The sequence below is a fragment of the Cyprinus carpio genome, chromosome B18 (assembly GCF_018340385.1).
Source record: "Cyprinus carpio isolate SPL01 chromosome B18, ASM1834038v1, whole genome shotgun sequence".
Classification (NCBI taxonomy): Eukaryota; Metazoa; Chordata; class Actinopteri; order Cypriniformes; family Cyprinidae; genus Cyprinus; species Cyprinus carpio.
The window spans coordinates 5,237,460-5,256,054 of NC_056614.1; the positions used below are offsets into that span (position 1 = coordinate 5,237,460).

An 18,595-nucleotide genomic window follows, 5' to 3' on the forward strand; every position below is an offset into this window, starting at 1 on the left:
ATGTTTCCGTTTGTGCTTTGGGACTTTCTGTTCACAATGAGTAACGTTTTGTAATTAAAGCTGTACTTTAACCTCAAATGCTAATGAAAATCCCATTCCTTTCCACAAAACAGAGATGGATAAATAAATAGCAGTTGCATGACCACTCTGATGTGGGCACACAATCAAAAAATAGATCATTATGTCCATTGTTTCCTGTCAGTCCGGTAAGGTCCAGCAGGAGATCTCCATCTACAGGTAATCATCCTTCACATATAATAGATCATTAAAATACCACAAACTGGGCAACCCAAGGCTTTCCAGCAGGCTGGGTGCAACTAACTAGCTCAAGATGACTGCACCATGAGTGCAAGCCTGATGTCCAGCAGAGGAATACCAAGAATGGTTGTACTCATTTCAAAACCGAACGTACACAATTGTTTTGGTCCTTTACAATCGTTGCTTGTCAGATTGTACCTCAAAGTCTATTATTACGATTGTCATACATTCAAGTGGGGCTTGCCATTAGTGAGCGACCGAGAGGATAATTAATGATCAGCTCTAGTGAACTGAAAATGGCTGTTAAAGGGAAGTGGATTCCTTTAGATAGAATCGATTCCAAATTCTTGATTCCCAATGCCTTGGAATCAAGAAATCATTTATTTATTTTATTTATTTTGTAATCAATTCCCATCCCTAATGGGTCACTTTACACCATTCGCTACCACCTTGCTTTCTGTGGATTGTAGATATATTATATTATATTATATATCCCCCTTTCAATGTCACAACTTGGCATCTAGAAATCTGAATTTCCTACTTGTAAATACGACTTTGTTTGGTCATTCAAATGCTCCGACTCCATCTGAGGGGCACATATAACCCAATGAGATCTTGGCTAAGACCCAAAACTTGGTTTGTGTTTTTGAACTCTATAGTGACATGAAGTATTGTAAAAAGCAAGCACTTTCGATAATGTTGTTAATGTTTTGCTTTTGAAAGGAATATTTCTTACACAAAATTCATTGCATAGGAGTTTAATTGGCTGGGGTTGAGAATGTCACATTAAACAGTCAAAACTGTGGCAAAATTTGAATGGAGTGTGCACACGAAGACTTGTATTCCTGGTCATGAGGATATAAGCAAACCCTGCATTTGCCAGCACATCTGAATTATCACTCTGTCAGGCTGGCAATGGCTGGTTAGATGTCCCTTCTGTGACAGCTGTAACCACACGTACATTTTGCTCTAATTAAACTGCCGGGGAACATAAGGAACTGTCATGCAATCAGCTGGAATAAATTTAAAGCAATGCATTAAGATAAAACTTTGAGCTTTGAGTTGATGGGGCAAAAGAATATTGTCAGGAGTTAGTAAAATATCTACAGAAATGCTACTCTTCATCGTCTATAGAAGGTGTATTAAAGCAATATCACACTTATTGTTTTGTAGGACTTTTGTTGCTGTTGTTGTTTTTGCTCAAAATATGGAACGTCCCAGCTAATGCATGACAGTTCACATACCCAGTGGACAAAAAATAAATAAATAAATATGGTGTCCCAAAGACTCTCTTTGTTTAGAATTACTTTCTCAAACATTAATTCAATAACACCAATGCAAATATTACCAAACAAAGTCAAAGTAGTTCTGCGAACAATTCAGTGTTTTTTTTTAACAGACTGATTAAATTAATGACTCATTCATAACGTTCATGAATGAAACAGTGCTTTGGTTAAAATAATTTAGCTTTCCAATGCTACTTATGAGACAGACAACAATTCTAGGACAAACTTACTGTATTTACTAGAGTAAAAATAACATTCTAATTCCAGAGAGCTCCATTTAGGATGAAACCATTTACATGAATGTTTTGGGTTTGCTAACTTTACATGTGTGAGAGAATATTTGGAAGTCTGATCAATCCCTCATGTATTATTCTACAAGTTCTGGTGGAAATACAGTGACATTAAAAGAGTGTTTTGTTTTTAAAGTGAAATTAAACGTTACCACACCAATAAGCTAGTTATTTTTTCCTCAATACTGCACTGTATTTAGCTCCATATGTTGCTGTCACACCAGTCTCAGCTCTTCTAGTCCAATTTTGATACAATATGATCTTTATATATATATATATAAATATATATATACATATATATAATATACATATACACACACACACACACACACACACACACACTGCCAGTCAAAAGTTTGGAATCAGGACGTTTTTTTTTTTTTTTTTTTTTTTCATCAAGGCTGCATTTATTAAATCAAAAATACAGAAAAAAAAAAACGTAATTTTGTGAAATATTATTGCAATTTAAAATAACAGTTTTATATTTTAATATACTTTAAAATATAATTTATTCCTGTAAAACAAAGCTGAATTTTCAGCATTATTACACCAGTCTTCCTTCAGAATTCAATCTAATATGCTGATTTATAATCAATGTTGGAAACATTTTTGCTGCTTCATATTGTTTAGCCTGTGATACTTTTTTTCAGGATTCACTGGTAAATAAACGTTAAAAGGAACAGTGTTTATTCAAAATATAAATTTTGTGTTACAATATACACTACTATTCAAAAGTTTGGCATCAGTAATTTGTTTCTTTCTTTCTTTCTTTCTTTCTTTCTTTCTTTCTTTCTTTCTTTCTTTCTTTCTTTCTTTCTTCTTCTTTTAAAGAAATTAATACTTTTATCCAGCAAGGATGTGTTTAATGGATAAAAAGTGATAGTAAAGACATATATTTTAGAAAAGATAACTATTTTGAATAAATGCTATCCTTTTTATTCTTTTATTAATAAAATATTAAAAAAAAAGATAAAAAAGAAGTATCACAGGTTCCAAAAATAAATAAATAAATAAATAAATAAATAAATAAATAAATAAATAAATGAAAATGACGTTACATACAGCCATTTATGGTGACCCATACTCAGAATTTGTGCTGTGCATTTTACCCATCCAAAGTGCACACAAACAGCAGTGAACACACACACACCGTGAACACACACCCGGAGCAGTGGGCAGCCATTTATGCTGTGGTGCCCGGGGAGCATTTTGGGGCTCAGTGCCTTGCTCAAGGGCACCTCAGTCGTGGTATTGCCAGCCCGAGACTCGAACCCACAACCTTAGGGTTAGGAGTCAAACTCTCTTACCATTAGGCCACAACTAAATAAATAAATATGCAGCACAACAGTTTCATGTGACACTGAAGACTGGAGTAGCCTACTGATTTTGAAAATGAATCGCTGCGTCACGTAAATAAATTACATTATAAAGTGCCCCTATTATGGGTAATGAAAGGTTCATATTTTGGTTTTGGGAGTCCCAAACAACAAGTTGACTTGCATGCAAGGTCAAAAAACTTAAATGTCTTAAAATATGCATTTTTTTCCCCTTTTTTTTGCTCAGTGACTCCCAAACGATTCGTTTAATGATTCATTTTTCCAAACTCCTCCTTTGATCACCATTACTTAGCCCACAGCTCTGTGGTAAACACCCAAACAGCCATGTTATATGTGTCAGCCCAATGCAGAAACGTATTGATAAAGCATTGCAGTTTGTACTCTAACGTATTGCTCTATTCTTTATCAGAACTATAAGTTATAACAATGACAAACATTCACTATTCATCTATACATTTCTAGACAATTGCGAGTGAATAGATATTGCTGTTAGACAGAGACATACAAGCTGTGTGGAGCGAACACAATACATACAACTAAATACGTATTTTGCATGCTATAGTAGGCTTCAGAGTACATGACTTTCAGAATAAAAATATCCTGATAATTTACTGACCCCCATGCCATCCAAGATGTTCATGTCTCCCTTTCTTCAATCGCAAATAATTTATCAGTCACAACTTATATAACAAAAAATAAATAAATAAATAAAATAAAAAATACCCTTTTTGCTTGTCTTGTCTAGCTCCACCATGTGCATGCATACTCTGTGTAATAAGGTTCAAGACAGGGTATGTCTTAAAATTCCCAACACTTTTCTCTTCCAACTTCAAAATTGTCCTTTGTTTAAATTAAAAATTAACATTTATTTATTTATTTATTTTTTTTTTTTTTTAATTTTTGGAAAGAGTGTTTGACCATCCTTGCACGTTCACTTTGTAAACACTGGGTCAGTGCTTCTGCAGCGATTTCGTATGATTTTGGAATTGAAGGAGAAAATTACTTGGGAGTTTTTCGACATACCCTAACTGTACCCTAATGGATTTCCCCTCACAGCGCAGAGCACAGCGTCTTATCTACAGGAATCCGCCACGGTGTTTGAGGGAGGGTACCCTGATAGCATACACTTCCGGGCCTTATCTGGGCCAAATATGGCACATATGGCTGAGCTCTGGCAGTGGCAGAGGTCATTTGGGCCAGATTTGGCTCACACACATCAAGCCGGTTTTAGTGTCAGTTATGGCATGTTGTATGTGGGCCAGATCCGGCCCTTGTGTGACAAACCGGTTTTTGGTTGAGTTCTGGCTTGTTGCGTGTGGGCCAGATCCGGCCCATGTGTGACAAACCGGTTTTAGGTTGAGTTCTGGCTTGTTGTATGTGGGCCAGATATGGCCTATACCAGGTGACCAGATGTGCCATTTTCTGAAGACACGTCCTGGCAGATCACCTTACTTTACCAGTCAGTGGTTCTAAAACTATTTTGAGTACTGGACGCCCAAAATATTTCAGGACACGTAATATATATACATACACACATTTATTTGTCCTACACGGACCTGTTATGAAGCTGCAATGTTATTCGATTTTTTTTTACATTTTTGTACCATGTCCTCTGGTGTGACACCATGTCCTTTGAACTTTTTTGGAACCACAACAAATGTTTTATGCTTTGTTGTGCATTAATATGACACCCCTAAATTATATATTTTTTAAATTAAAAAGTGCATGTTAAGCTACATAATCATAGAAAATTTTGCAAATGTGTCTTGCTTACCACTAATGACAGGTTAGCTTGGAATAGCAAGGTCATTAATTGACAGAAAAGGCTGAAACGTCCTTTGGTGTGATAAAAAAAAAAAAAAAAGTCCTCCATTGTGACACCTGTACTGTCACACCACAGGACAAAGTTTCTTTTAAAAATCATTTTAAATAATTAAATAATATTTGTTTAACTCCTTTTTTTTATACTTTTTTGATAATTTTCAGTGTCCTTAAATGCAATAATTACATTCATTAAATTAAGCTCTAATCATCAAAAAAAAAAAAAAAAAAAAAAAAAAAAAAATGAATCTATAGAATATATGAAAATTTCACTTTTTAATAAAAAAAAGTTAGAAAAAATTAACTTTTTTCATGATATTCACATTTCTTCAAGATGCACCTTACACACACACACACACACACACACACACACACATACATATATATATATATATATATATATATATATATACACACACATACATACATATATGAGTGTTTGTAAAAGCAACAATACAAAATCTTAAACTATAAAAGTGCTACTTTGTCCCACTATTAAGTGCAGGCCTGGCATTTTGCACTGGGCTATAGAACTACAAAATGAATTTTAAATTAGCAATATCATAATTGAATGACATTTTTGAATTGTTTATGTAGTAATCTAATTCTATCCACCAAGCAATTGTATGTGAATGTGTGAGACTTATGGTCATGGTTATAGGGAAATAACAAGAAGAACAAAGTGCAGTAAACGGTAAAACTGTTTGCACTACAAACCAGTACGTTCATAATTAAGACAATACATTAAAAATAACATGGTAAGATAAACAAGTTCGCAACAGTAAACAGCAAAACAAGCTGTTTGTACAGATAATATAGCTGGAATGACACAGACACATTAAATTTACAAATGGCCGCGCCCCCTCTTACAGAAAAAAAATAAGGGGCATATGTTTATTCATATGTTTATTTATGTAACGTAAGCGTGTGACTTTTAATTCGTGACGTGCTTTCATGGGCGTGCGCGCGGACCCGATGGAGTTGCCATGGATGTTTATTTATGTAATGTAAGTGTGTGGGTTTTAATTCGTGGTTTGTTTTCGTTTTCGTTGTTTTCAGGTGAGTTTAGTCCATAAAATCACACAAATATTACTCATAACTGTTGCTGACACTTCTCTTACTTGTATTTGACTCGCTTCTGTTGTTTATTTACTTTATAGGAATGGTTTAATGTCTTCGAAAAAGTCCGTTTGCATTTCTACTGTTTTCAGACGACGTATCGTCAGGTATGATAACTCTATTGTGCTCTTATTTATGTAAGTTTGGGCTTTTAATCAAATCTTTATCTGTAGATGATAGCTTTTGACTGTTTTGTTGGTAATCTTTCAATGGATGATTGGAAATTGCTTAATTTAACCTTAACATTTACACTTTACTGTTTATCGATGACGTCACGTTATCAAGGAGCGCGTTTGAATTGGCTGAAAACTAAAGTTGTTTTGATCTTTTATGGTAAAACATAAAACTGTTCTGCGATTTCAAGAGTGACAAAATAATCCTTCTACAACAGAAGGGAGTGTCCAAGATTTCAATATTTCTGAAGGGAGCTGCTGACAGATATGTAGGAAGCGCTGAAAAGGTTAAGTAACCTAATATGCATTTTTTCACAACATATATCACAATGAATCTGTTATTTTATTTATTTATTTTTTGCATTTCACCTGCTCTAGCTTGTTTCCATCTAATAAACCTGGAACTGCATACAAAATATTGTTGGCTCTGTGTCAAATTGCTTGTTTTGTTCCTAGATTCTTCAGTGCTGATGGCCTGCTGCATCCAGCAGAGTCGGAGTGAACCTACTGTAAGACAACATCTCCAAGATGCTATTGACCACAAGACTAGTACAGTAAGTCAAACCTCAAATATACAGTACACTAGTGTTCAAAAGCTTGAAGTTGATACAATTTGTAATAATTATCTTCTGCTCACCTCTGTAGTAATTATTTGATTAAAATATGTAAAAAGAGTAATATTGTGAAATATTATTACAATTTAAAATAGCTGTTTTCTATGTGAATACATTATAAACTTATTTATTCCTGTGATGTGCAGCTGTATTTTCAGCATCATTCCTCCAGTCTTCAGTGTCACATGGATCCCTCAGAAATGCTGATTTGCTGCTCAAGAAACTTATTATCAGCGTTTGAAACAGTTGTGCTGCTTCATTTTTTTGTGGAAACAGTGAGTGCATTTTATTTTTCAGGATTCACAGATGAATACAAAGTTCAAAAGACCTGCATTTATTTGAAACAGATGATTTTGAACAATTTGATGCATGTAACACTAACATTCAAATGTTTGGAGTCTATGTAACAACGAATCCAAAAAAAATAAAAAATTCAGCACGTCTGTATTTTAACATTGATCATAATCAGAAATGTTTCTTGAGCAGTAAATCATCATATTAGAATGATTTCTGAAGATGTGACACTGAAGACTGGAGTAATGATGCTGAAAATTCAGCTTTGATCAAAGGAATAAATGACATTTTAACATAATATTCACATAGAAAAGAGTTGTTTTGAATTGTAATAGTCAAAGTGTTTACTATTTTACTGTAATTTGATTCAATAAATGGAGCCGTGGTGAGCATAAGAGATTTTTTATAAAGGCATAAAATATCTTACAGACCCCAAACTCTTGAATGGTTGTGTAAATTACAGTTATGATGTTCCTCCCAGCTTAAATTTTATTAAAATGTATTAAATGTTACTCTGGCATATGCAGTCCATTCTATAGAGACTGTGTCTGTTCCCCAAAAACAGACAACAAATAATAATGTGTTATTAAGGGATCTAGAAAAAATTATTTTCAGTTTAAACCTACTAGATTAAAAATAGTACTCAATGTACTCCATTGATGAAATAGTAAAAAAGTGCACATTGCCTGAAATGATATGAATAGCAGTTATGCTAATCTTTCTCCCTTTGCCTTCCTGTTCTGCAAATGTCCATCCCAGGGTTATTAGAAACTGCACAGCACACTTGCAGGACTTGTGAGGACTTCAGATGATACCAGTACTCAAAAGACCTTAGATGATGGCAACTATAGATGGACATACAAACTACCGCCACTGCAAAAAAGGTAATGTTAATTTGAAAGAGCTGTGTCACAGTATCAAGGGCTCCCTTATCAGTTCTGCTTTCAGTACTGGAGAGTAAAAGATAATTTTTTTTTTGTTTGTTGTTTTTTGTTTGATGTTTTTATTAGTACATATGCGTTATCTTGCACATTTTATCTCCCCAACAGATTCTAATTTGAAAGAAGTTTATAATGCATGTTCACTACTCCCAATTCAGAAGACTGAATCAGCCTGTGTATCTGAATGATTCTCATACTCACTCCTCTCTGCCGCGTCTCACAGAGGATCCATTTACAGAAGCCTGTTTTGTAATGCTTGTTTATACTCGGTATACTCCAAACCGCAAGACTCTACGAGCGCATCTGGGAATATGGACAAGGCTTGATGCACGGCTGCAGCCTGTGTCAACTCACGCTTGTCTCTGTATTTTAACACAAATGTAAATTCAGTTTAACTGCATTGCTAATTTTACTTAGAAGAAATGAAACATTCAGCACATTTTCCACTTGTTCTTAAAATCCTAAATACTTAAAAAAATGAATAAATCGTCCTAAAACACAATAGAAAATTTAATGGAATTAAGGGTTATAATGGGAATTATATTGGCTTTAATGTAAACTATAATGGTGTCTACTGGTATTTGATGGATTCTATGGTGGGATGTAATCTGGCAGATGGGAATAAATAGAACAACAGTAATTCATATTGGAATAATGCCCTAAACACACTACAAAAAGTAATTTTGTTATTGTTTTAATGGAAACCATAAGAATTTCTGTGATGGTTTCTATTGTTTTTTTGTTTTTGTTTTTTTCAGCAGGGTAACGAAACCCATACTGTGCTGCACACTATTGACAATATTAAGCTAAAGCTTGACTTTGCAAAATTAAAATCACAAATCAAATCGCAACTGCACTATCTGTCAAAAAAATCACAATTAGATATTTGCCCCAAATCGCACAGCTGCAATATGTTATGTGATATACGTCATGTGTATATGTTGTCTTTCATTTACTAACTGCTTGTTTTCTTAAAAAAAAAAGAAATAATAATACTTGCTTCTCTAATCTTTTTGTATTCATTTATATATATATTATATATATACACAATTAACAAAAGCAAAAAAAGGGCCTCTAAAACTAGCTTGTTCTTTTCTTTTTCTATACTATAGGTTTTTTTTTATTTATTATGTAATAAAATAAAAAATAAAAACTTGCTATGTGTACTGTTTTAAGCTAACAGACTTGTTAAAACACTTATATATCATTGCTCTTTTGTTGATTTTGATTGCTTCCACTGTCCTCATTTGTAAGTTGCTTTGGATAAAAGTGTCTGCTAAATGTAAATGTAATGTTAATGTGTATTTAACTATATTTATAAATATTTATCTGTATTTTTTATTTTGTAATAATGTAAATGTATTTGTTTTATATCTATACATGCATTTGTATTCATGTATGTATATTTATTTGTCTAATTTTTATATTAAAAATAAAGCAGTTTAGACTACATGAGTGTTTTCTTTATTCTTGATGAATTACATATGCTTTTGTGTCTAGAAAGGGTAAATATGGGCCATATCTAACCCAGAAGTCTGGGCCAGGTGTCGCCCATGCCATTTGTGAGATCCGGCATGGATCTGGTACAGTTGTGGCTGACTTCTGTCAGACAAAACTGGGCCAGATGTCACCCACACCATTTCTGAGATGTGGCCCAGATCTGGTTCAGTTGTGGCTGACATATGTCAACCAGACTCAGGTTGAGTCATCGCCGTCATTCCGCGAGGTATGTGGGCCACATGTCATTTGCTATCAAGTTTTCCCGGGTCTCCGCGCACAACAAGTGCATAACAAGCTATATTAATGCGGCACTTGACACACGCACACACACACCACTCGCACACAAATCAGAGCAGAGAAACTTGTTGTGTATGGGCCGCTGCCCCGCGACTTTTATTAATAAAATAGCTTTGATACTGGATCGCTCTTTTTTACAGTCTACTATGGGATCTCTACATTATAATACTCAACAACGAGGAGGTAAATCGCTGTTTTTAACTAACTAAACACACAGCTTAATTTTTGTTGAAATAGATGCACAGATGCAGATAATTCACAAATGCAACTTTCATCTCTCTCTCTCTCTCTCTCTCTCTCTCTCAAAATTTCCATATGTTTTTACATATAAAAAACAGTGAACTAATATTTAAAGATTTTCAACTTCTACATCTTACCTCGATGTCTTGTTTCAGCGTTAAACTCACGCTTCGCGCTGGAAATCGCGCTCTTCTTCTGTGAATGGTAAAACCCGCCTACTTTGATTTGATTGGCCATCTCAGTTATTGTGACATTGACGAGTGCTGTTAGACCGCAGAGGCAGAGCAGGCTGAAGATATAATTTTTAAAGGTTTTCGTCATGCTAACAAGAGCGCTGTGAAATGGAGTGCAGCAGATCAATGCAAGAATTTCAACTATTGAGGGGGACAGTTTGGCCACTTTTAATTTTTTTTGGGTGGGGGGGGGTGTCCCCCTCAATGTCTATGGTGCTTAGCTTGTAGCTTTTGAATTGTTAGAGGCATATGCACACCATATAAAACACATTGGCAGCATGTACAAGTACCATAAATGAATTTAGCCAATGGAATGCAGTGAACACAAGCTATAACTAATAGAAGTGTATGGAAATGTTACAAGCAGAATGGTACCTTCATTCACTGCACAATAATAAAAGCATGTTATTATGAAGTGTTGTCATAGTAACACCATTCACTAAGCCATGAGAAAATGTTACTACATCATGTGATATTCAAGTTGTTCCAAGGTGAGACCCATTTCCTATTCTTGAGAGGCTTTGATGTCTCCGTAATGCTTTCCTGGTCCAAGGTCAGGTGTTAGTTTTTATACAATTGAGAAAAATTCAATTCATTCAGTAGCATTTGCTTTAGTACTTCCTTCATGAGCAGCCCCACCAAATCCCTGTCTGTAGCAATGCCGTTTCCCTCATCGTGCCAGGGCGCATTTTAATTTCAGGGCATCTATAGTATCAGCTCAAAACAGGAAACCCATAGTACTTCGGTAGATTCTGATTCTCTCCCTTTTTATTAGCAAAATTGCTTCTTCCTGCAAGCCAAGTGTCTCCACGGTTAGCATCAAGAGGTCAGTGCTTTAATTTCTGACTCCATTTAACAGCTTGCTGAACAAAGACCCATGTGCCGTGTATTTATATATATATATATATATATATATATATGTATATGTATATGTCATGTATGGGTTTTCAATTTATCTATAAGCTAGGTAACGCAGGCCCATAGAGTTCTGGCACTTACCTTCCACTGCAAGCTCATATAAACAGAACTACGATGATCTTACATGGTGGCAGCTGACTTTGTAAATGATATTTAATTTATGTTTGCCCTCTAAATTTCTCCAAATCCTCGCCGGTTGCTGGAATATATTTATTTGATCTTTTCCTTTTACATACAATTCGCTGCAGCTGCAGTTTAAAGCTGCGGTTAATTCTAGCGGTAATAAAACCTCAACATATTTTACTCCAAAAATGTTATTGTAAATTAAGATTATATTAAATTATATTAAATTATCAATTTATAAATACTTATTTTTTTTGCAAGCTTCCTTGTGCAATACTAACACCATGGTGCATACAGTAATTTGTGAACTATTGCACTACCAGCTCCTTATGTAAGGCTTTTCTGATATAGTAATCTTGCTCAGAGGCTCACCTGGTACAGCATTAAACTTGCAATGAAACTTGCATTGGTACAAGGCCTGTCGAACATGTGTCACTCAATAGAAGAGCTCAAAGACTTGCAGAAGCAAGCTAAAATGCATGATTGCATCAGCAAATTTATTTGCTTTTGTTGACACTATCGGTTGTGTTTAAAGTAAGGTTTAATAGGTTTTAGGCCTATGTTATTTAACGCAAGAGCATTAACCTTATATTGTCACTCACTGACTGGACATTTACAGTAATTTGCAATCTGCTGTGACTGCTGAAACACTGTTTCAGATAAAACTGAATGTGCTTTGAGTGCAACTCATTGGACATTTCACTTCAAAACTGCGGCCAAACGTGTAAGAAGAAATGCAATATAATTTAGCAGAAATGTCTCCACAGGCACATTCAGTCATCATTCAATCCAATCACTGGTGGAAAATCCAGCTAAAGCACAGTAGCTGGTTTCTAGTTGGTCCTTGTAAATGCTGGTAGATAAGCAATAAACCAGCTATCAGGGAGTCAAAATTGCACAAAAACACCATAAATGTGCTCCATAAAAGTATATTCCAAGACATCTGAAGCCAAATGATAGCTTTAGAAATAGAGCCTTGACTACCAGAGTACAATTTTATTTTCATCATAATAAATAAATTATGATATAATGTAATAATTGTAATAATATAAATAAATAACTAAATAATTCTTTATTTCTTTGATTTTGGAATGCCATTGGGTGAAATATCCCCCTAATGGTCAAGCTGGTTTTTGGAACATAGTAGATAGTCAAGCATGGTCTTCCAGTCCCGCCAGATCCCCACCAGCTGGTAGTCTAGCTAATGAACAGCATGGGCTGGCTAATAACCAGTTAGCATGTTCCAAAACACAGCTACACACATCTTTAGCTAGTTTCGGCCTGATTTTCAAGCAGGGACTATGTATGAAAATACCATGGTTTTACAATCTGATACCACCACTGTACCATGGTACCACCGTAGTTTTTTTAAAAAGGATAGTCAAAAGAAACCTAAACATTTTCCAGAGCCTGATTTTTTTTTTTTTTTTTTTTTTTTTTTTTTTTTTTTTTTTTTATCAAATAAAGCTTATGGTCAATAAAAATATGCATGTGTGGATCCAACAGATGTCAAAGATGAAAACATACGTAAACAACACAGGAAGGGATTTTCAGCATATGTGGAAATATACACCACACTCACACAGGTTAAGCAGGTACTCAAGTGTACACATACATTTTTCAGTTTGCATTCTTTCATACAATCCATGATGGAAATTAAATGATGTGATGTGTTATTTCCACATTTTCCCAGTATGTTCTTAAAGCACTAAAGTGATCGTGTACACAGCTTTGACAAAGTTTGATGCACTTGACTTCTCCATGTGTCTAAAAAGGATATAGATGCCTTAATCATCAAGAAAGTCCAGACTGAGGTTTATGAAGCAATTTGTTCACAGGGTTCATAGCTGGCAACCCTCAGAGAATGCCTGCCATGAATTCTATTCATAGTAGGAATGTGGGGTCTTTCATCCCCTCCAAAAACACAAGTGAGACAGATAACACACTCTAGACGTCTCATTGATGGTGTGAAACACTAGCGTGCCCTCGTTCCCTTTCTCTCAGCGGCCCTCCCCCAGGCCTAAGAACACTACGCTTGATCCACACCTTCTGTTATTGTTAAGGAAACACTGGAGCGTGCTCTCCAATCTAGAATGCATTTCCCCTTGAGCCCTGGCTCTGTCCACAGCCAAAGATTGCAACCTGAGTGAGTGCAGGGAGACTGTTGAAAAATATAGAAGAATGGATCTAAAAGCCAAGGCAGGAGAGAGAATGTGAGAAATGGTTTGGCTCCGTGGCAAGAAGAAAAAACAACATAACAAGCCGAAAGCTGGTGTGGAGCACAGAAGACAAAAGAGCAATTGTGCAGCACAGAACACATGGCCAACAAAGTGAAGCAAATGTTCAGAACAGCTGTAACACCAATAATAAGCACCAGCTATTTTATAATATGCATGTCATCCACATTTGTCGATTAAAGGGATAGTTCACCCAACAAGAAAGTTCAGTCAAAATATATTAATCCCCAAGTCATTAAAAACCTGTATATCTACACACCTGTCATTTTCACTGGAAATCGACCACTTGGGAACCAACAGTGTTTGAGATCATTGACATAAGAACAAATGATACTACAGTATGTTGCTACTTACACGTATTGCAAAAGTGAAGTGTTCAGTAAGTGGCAGAAATGTCTGGTGAGTGAAAGTAAAAGTTAATGATCTATCACATTTAATACCACCAATAACATACCACCAATACTATACCCAACCCTAAAAATAACCAATATTGTCGAAAAAAAAAAAAGTAAACATTACATAAAAACACATTTTCTAAAGCAACTGTGCCATTTTGGCCTGATTTAAAAAGATTTTTTTTTTTGTTTTTTAGCTATTATTGTGCCTTGTGTCTCACCCAAGTGCTACTGTACATATCGCAAGTGCAGTGCTGTACCAGGTGAGCTACTGAGCAAGTTTACTATATCAGAAAAGCCATTTATATGGAGCTGATAATGTGATGCATAGCATGTTAACAGTGTTTTGAGGTCACAACACAGTAATATGTGTGATGAGGAAGACTCAGGAGGCTCGAGAGGATCCATGTGCAGAGGTATTTATTGGGGTGGAGAGGAAATAACTGAAAATCTGCACTTGTAATAATAATTTGGTGACAAGGAAAATATATTTTTGGCGTATCCTTCCATTAGTGATTATGTCAGCTGGAAACTGCAGTGAATTGTACATTTTTTTTTTTTTTTTTTTTTTTTAGTTTGGAGGTACATTTTTAAGTGAGCCTGCACTGCAACTGTTAATAATTTATTTCCTGATAGTTGACAGAGCTTAACTCTCATTTTAAGACAGAACACAAAATGATAAACATGCACATTTTCACAGGGAACAAAGAATTACTACCATATGATCATACAGTCTTAGCGCTCAGTGAGTAAATACAATACAGGAAGTAGAAAGACAGGCACACAAAGACAGGTCAAATCTTTGACCATCCCAGGCCAAAGATCAGCCTCAAACGATTACATGTGATAGTCAGGGTAATAGACTATCAATTCCAGCACATCCTTGGTAAATTGACCAGTTGATTTAAGAGAAATCAAACACTTCATGGCAGAGGGCCACACATTTTCAACCAGGACAGATGATGAGAGAGCTTAGGTCCACTCAGAAGGATAAAATGCCAACTTATACTAGGACAAATGAGAATGAGCAAAGTCAAATACAAAACGTCTTTCAGTGCTCAATGTCTACCTACACCCATCGTTTATGATGTCCCCTGTTGGGAATTCTGTTCCTGCCTGATGCTTTTTGGGCAGGTAAAATTAGGCTATTTAATGCACTGCCTAATTTCACTTCACAGCTTGCTGTCGGTGCACTAACTTTAAAGATGAGGAGGTGAAGAAGGTCATCCTTTAAAGAATGAGGAGGGAAATCTGCTGTCAGGCTGGGAGGGAGGCTAAGCTTAGATCTGCCTCTGGTCTCTTTAATAAGGATGACAATCGCAATCCCACATGCATACCATCTTACCCAGTGCCCAGACCACAGATTGTCCATTCCCTGTCTACACACTGCTAAAGCACACATGGAAATGTAAAAAATCTTGCCATGGAAGCTGCTCAGTTAAAACACACACACACACACACACAAATTAGTATGCACTACAGTATATTTTGGGTGCTAGTTGCTGTACTTTCACAGTAGTTTTACTGTAGTACTTTTACAATGTAATACAATGACAGTAAATGTGTCCTACAACAGTCAGCAGGAAAATATCTTGCTGTAGAGTCATGATCATAATGATTCTACAGCTGAAATGCTGTAGGATCATAGGATCTGCTGTAGGATCATAATTATCACACACACACACATTATGCAATTAAACAAGGGCAAATTACTGGCTTTTGTCCAGGGGTTCTTTAGTAGCAGTGTTCCCTTTCAGTCAGACGAATTGGGATATCGCTTCGATAGACCAATCTACTTCAAGTGTAAACTAAAAGAGCCAATGCACATTGGCATGCAATTATTGCATCCAGCTGCCACTGCTCACAGTGTGAGTATATTAAGGCAGCGGGTGAAATACATACCAGCTTTTCACTTCAGAGCCGAGCGTTAGTATTGTTCTGCTCAACTGTGTTTGCTGTGAACTACAAGTTCAGCACACTCTCGGAAGCTTTGTGTGTTGGTGAGATGGCGTTTCAGCGGTGGTCGTTCCCAAGTCGAGTGGGTTGTGCACTTCAGGCTGCACTACCCCCTGTCGTGTTGCAAGTGGCCAATTCCCCTGTGCGCCTCAGCACTAAAAGAGCATTTCCTTAAGGGCAAATTTCTATAAAATAGCTTCACAGTGAGTCTTTGTAAAGATGATGGATCGTCCTTATAAGGATGTCGTTTCACCCATGGGTTTCTGGGTGCGGTCGTTACCTGGCAACGGGTGATGGCCACGATCGCTGCTACATGTGTCTGGGCATTGAGCATGCTGAGGTGGCCTTCGTGGATGAGTCATGTTCCCATTGCAAGGATGATGACCATCTTGGAGCTGCGAACCAGGCTCCGCTACGATCCGGTGCTCGTTCTGGTGGCTGACAGACGAGAACCACTTCCAGCAGTAGCGCGGGTGGTTTGAGGATTACAGTGGTGGTAAACCCCACAGGGAACCAACACGCTCGGGACCATCACTCCTCTTGCACCTCTGATCCAGTGGAGCAACCCTCGGAATGCGCTGGGCCCTCTTCAAAGAGCATACCAACAGTATCCAGTGGGCCTCCCCCCGACCAGATGTCGATCTCAGCATCGGAGGGAGAGCTGTCCGATGAAGATTCTGCCACGCTGCCGCCCTCCAGGATGGTGGCAAAGCCTGAACTGGATCCGGCGATGACAGCTATGCTTTCCCAGGCTGCCAAGAGGGTAGGGATCAAGTAGAAATCTCCACCGCGTCCCGAGCCCTTGAGGTGGGATGAATGGTTTCTTGAGGTGGCTCGCGCTGGTTCTTAGTGCCCCGCCCCGGTGCCTTTCTTCCTGGAAGTGCAGGATGAGCTCACCAGGTCGTGAATGGAACCTTTTACTGCCAGAAACTGGATGGTGGGCTCCTCCTCCACACCATCCTCGACGGCGGTGCAGCGAAGGGGTATTTGGTGATTCCCCCAGTGGAGCGGGCGGTAGTGACACAATTGTGTCCCAAGTCTGCCTCCTGCTGGCGGGGAGACCCGGTGCTTCCTGCCCAGGCCTGTAGGCATTCGTCTGGTCTAACCGGCAGTGCCTATATAGCTTGCGGGGAAGCTGCTTCTGCCTTACATGCTATGTCAATACTGCAGGTGCACCAGGCCAAGGCACTGAAGGACCTGCACGAGAGTGGTCACGATCCGGAAGTTCTGAAAGAACTCTGAACCGCCACTGACCTCGCGCTCCAAGCGACAAAGATCCCAGACCTGCCTCTTCGGAGACGTAGCCGAGAACCTGGCCCAGCAGTTCTTGGCTGCACGGGAGTAGACTGTGGCGGTCCAACCTTCTGCCCGGCGGGCAGCTGCTGCCTCCACCTGTCCACCGGCTGCAGTGCCTCAGCCTGTTGGGACTTCGGGTTAACGGGGAAGAGAACAAACTCTCCCTGATGCAGAGGATCTCTTTTCTCGGTATGGAGTTGGATTCAGTCGAACAGACGGCGGCCTCACAGAGGAACGTGTGCGGTCAGTGATAGCCTGCTTGAATACGTTCAAGGGCAGAACAGCGGTCCCACTGAAAATTTTTCAGAGGCTCATGGGGCATATGGCGGCCGCAGCAGCACTTACACCGCTCGGCTTGTAACATATGAGACCGCTCCAGAACTGGCTTTATGGCCGTGTCCCGAGGTCCCTAGAGTAGATGTCCAGGCATGCTGTGGTTCACATGGATACCTCCACCACTGGCTGGGCACATCAATTGCCTAGAGTTGTTAGCAGTGTGCCTTGCCTTAAACCGTCTCTAAGGTCGTGAACGAGGCAAGCACGTGCTAGTCCGTACGGACAACACAGTGAGCATTGGGTACATCAACTGACAAGGAGGTCTGCGCTCCCGTCGCATGTCGCAACTCGCCCCCCACCTCCTCCTTTTGAGTCAGAAGGTTCTGAGGTCACTTTGTGCTGTTCACATTCCGGGCCTGCTCAACCGTGCAGCCGACGAGCTGTCTCGAGCAATGCTCCCGGGAGAATGGCGACTCCATCCCCTGATGGTCCAGCTGATTTGGAGACGATTCGGACCGCTCAGGTAGACCTGTTTGCTTCTCCAGAGACCTCTCACTGCTAGTTGTCTCAGTACACAGATGCACTGGCACAAAGCTGGCCGTGGGGCCTACGCAAATATGCATTACCCCCAGTGAGCCTTCTCCTAAAGAAACTGTGCAAAGCCATTTCACCATGGCATCTGAAAACTCTCACAGCCAAGAGTCATTGTAATGCTTAAGACTGAAAGCCCACAGAGAGGTTGGCCTGAATGAATGACCCTTACATAAAAGCGTAAGCTATTCAGATGTTCTCATGTGAAAACTGAGTTGTCTGGAATATACAAGCATTTTTCATCAGTGCTTAAGTTTTTATTATGTTGCCGAAATATGGAAATCCCATTAATTACAGTTTAAAATAGACCAATAATTCCAGAGCTGGACCCAACATTAACAATGAGAGCTATTTCATGTGTAAATGGCAAAAACACATGAGAAAAACAGTTTCATCCAGG

The 18,595-nt window shown here is 38.1% G+C and overlaps 1 protein-coding gene and 1 long non-coding RNA gene across 5 annotated transcripts in view; one reads left to right on the forward strand and one right to left on the reverse strand.

Annotated features, from left to right (window-relative positions):
• The window catches only part of nectin1b (nectin cell adhesion molecule 1b), a 216,995-nt gene that overhangs the window by 66,366 nt on the left and 132,034 nt on the right, over nt 1-18,595 (reverse strand). The window lies entirely within an intron of this gene.
• On the forward strand, nt 6,077-8,665 carry LOC122140349. Of its 2 annotated transcripts, none has more exons than XR_006157004.1 (5): nt 6,077-6,218; nt 6,503-6,571; nt 6,741-6,838; nt 7,952-8,076; nt 8,242-8,665. It is a non-coding gene; the product is annotated as an uncharacterized LOC122140349 (long non-coding RNA). The 2 variants fall into 2 exon arrangements; XR_006157005.1 differs by having other exon boundaries at nt 6,099-6,218; nt 6,476-6,571.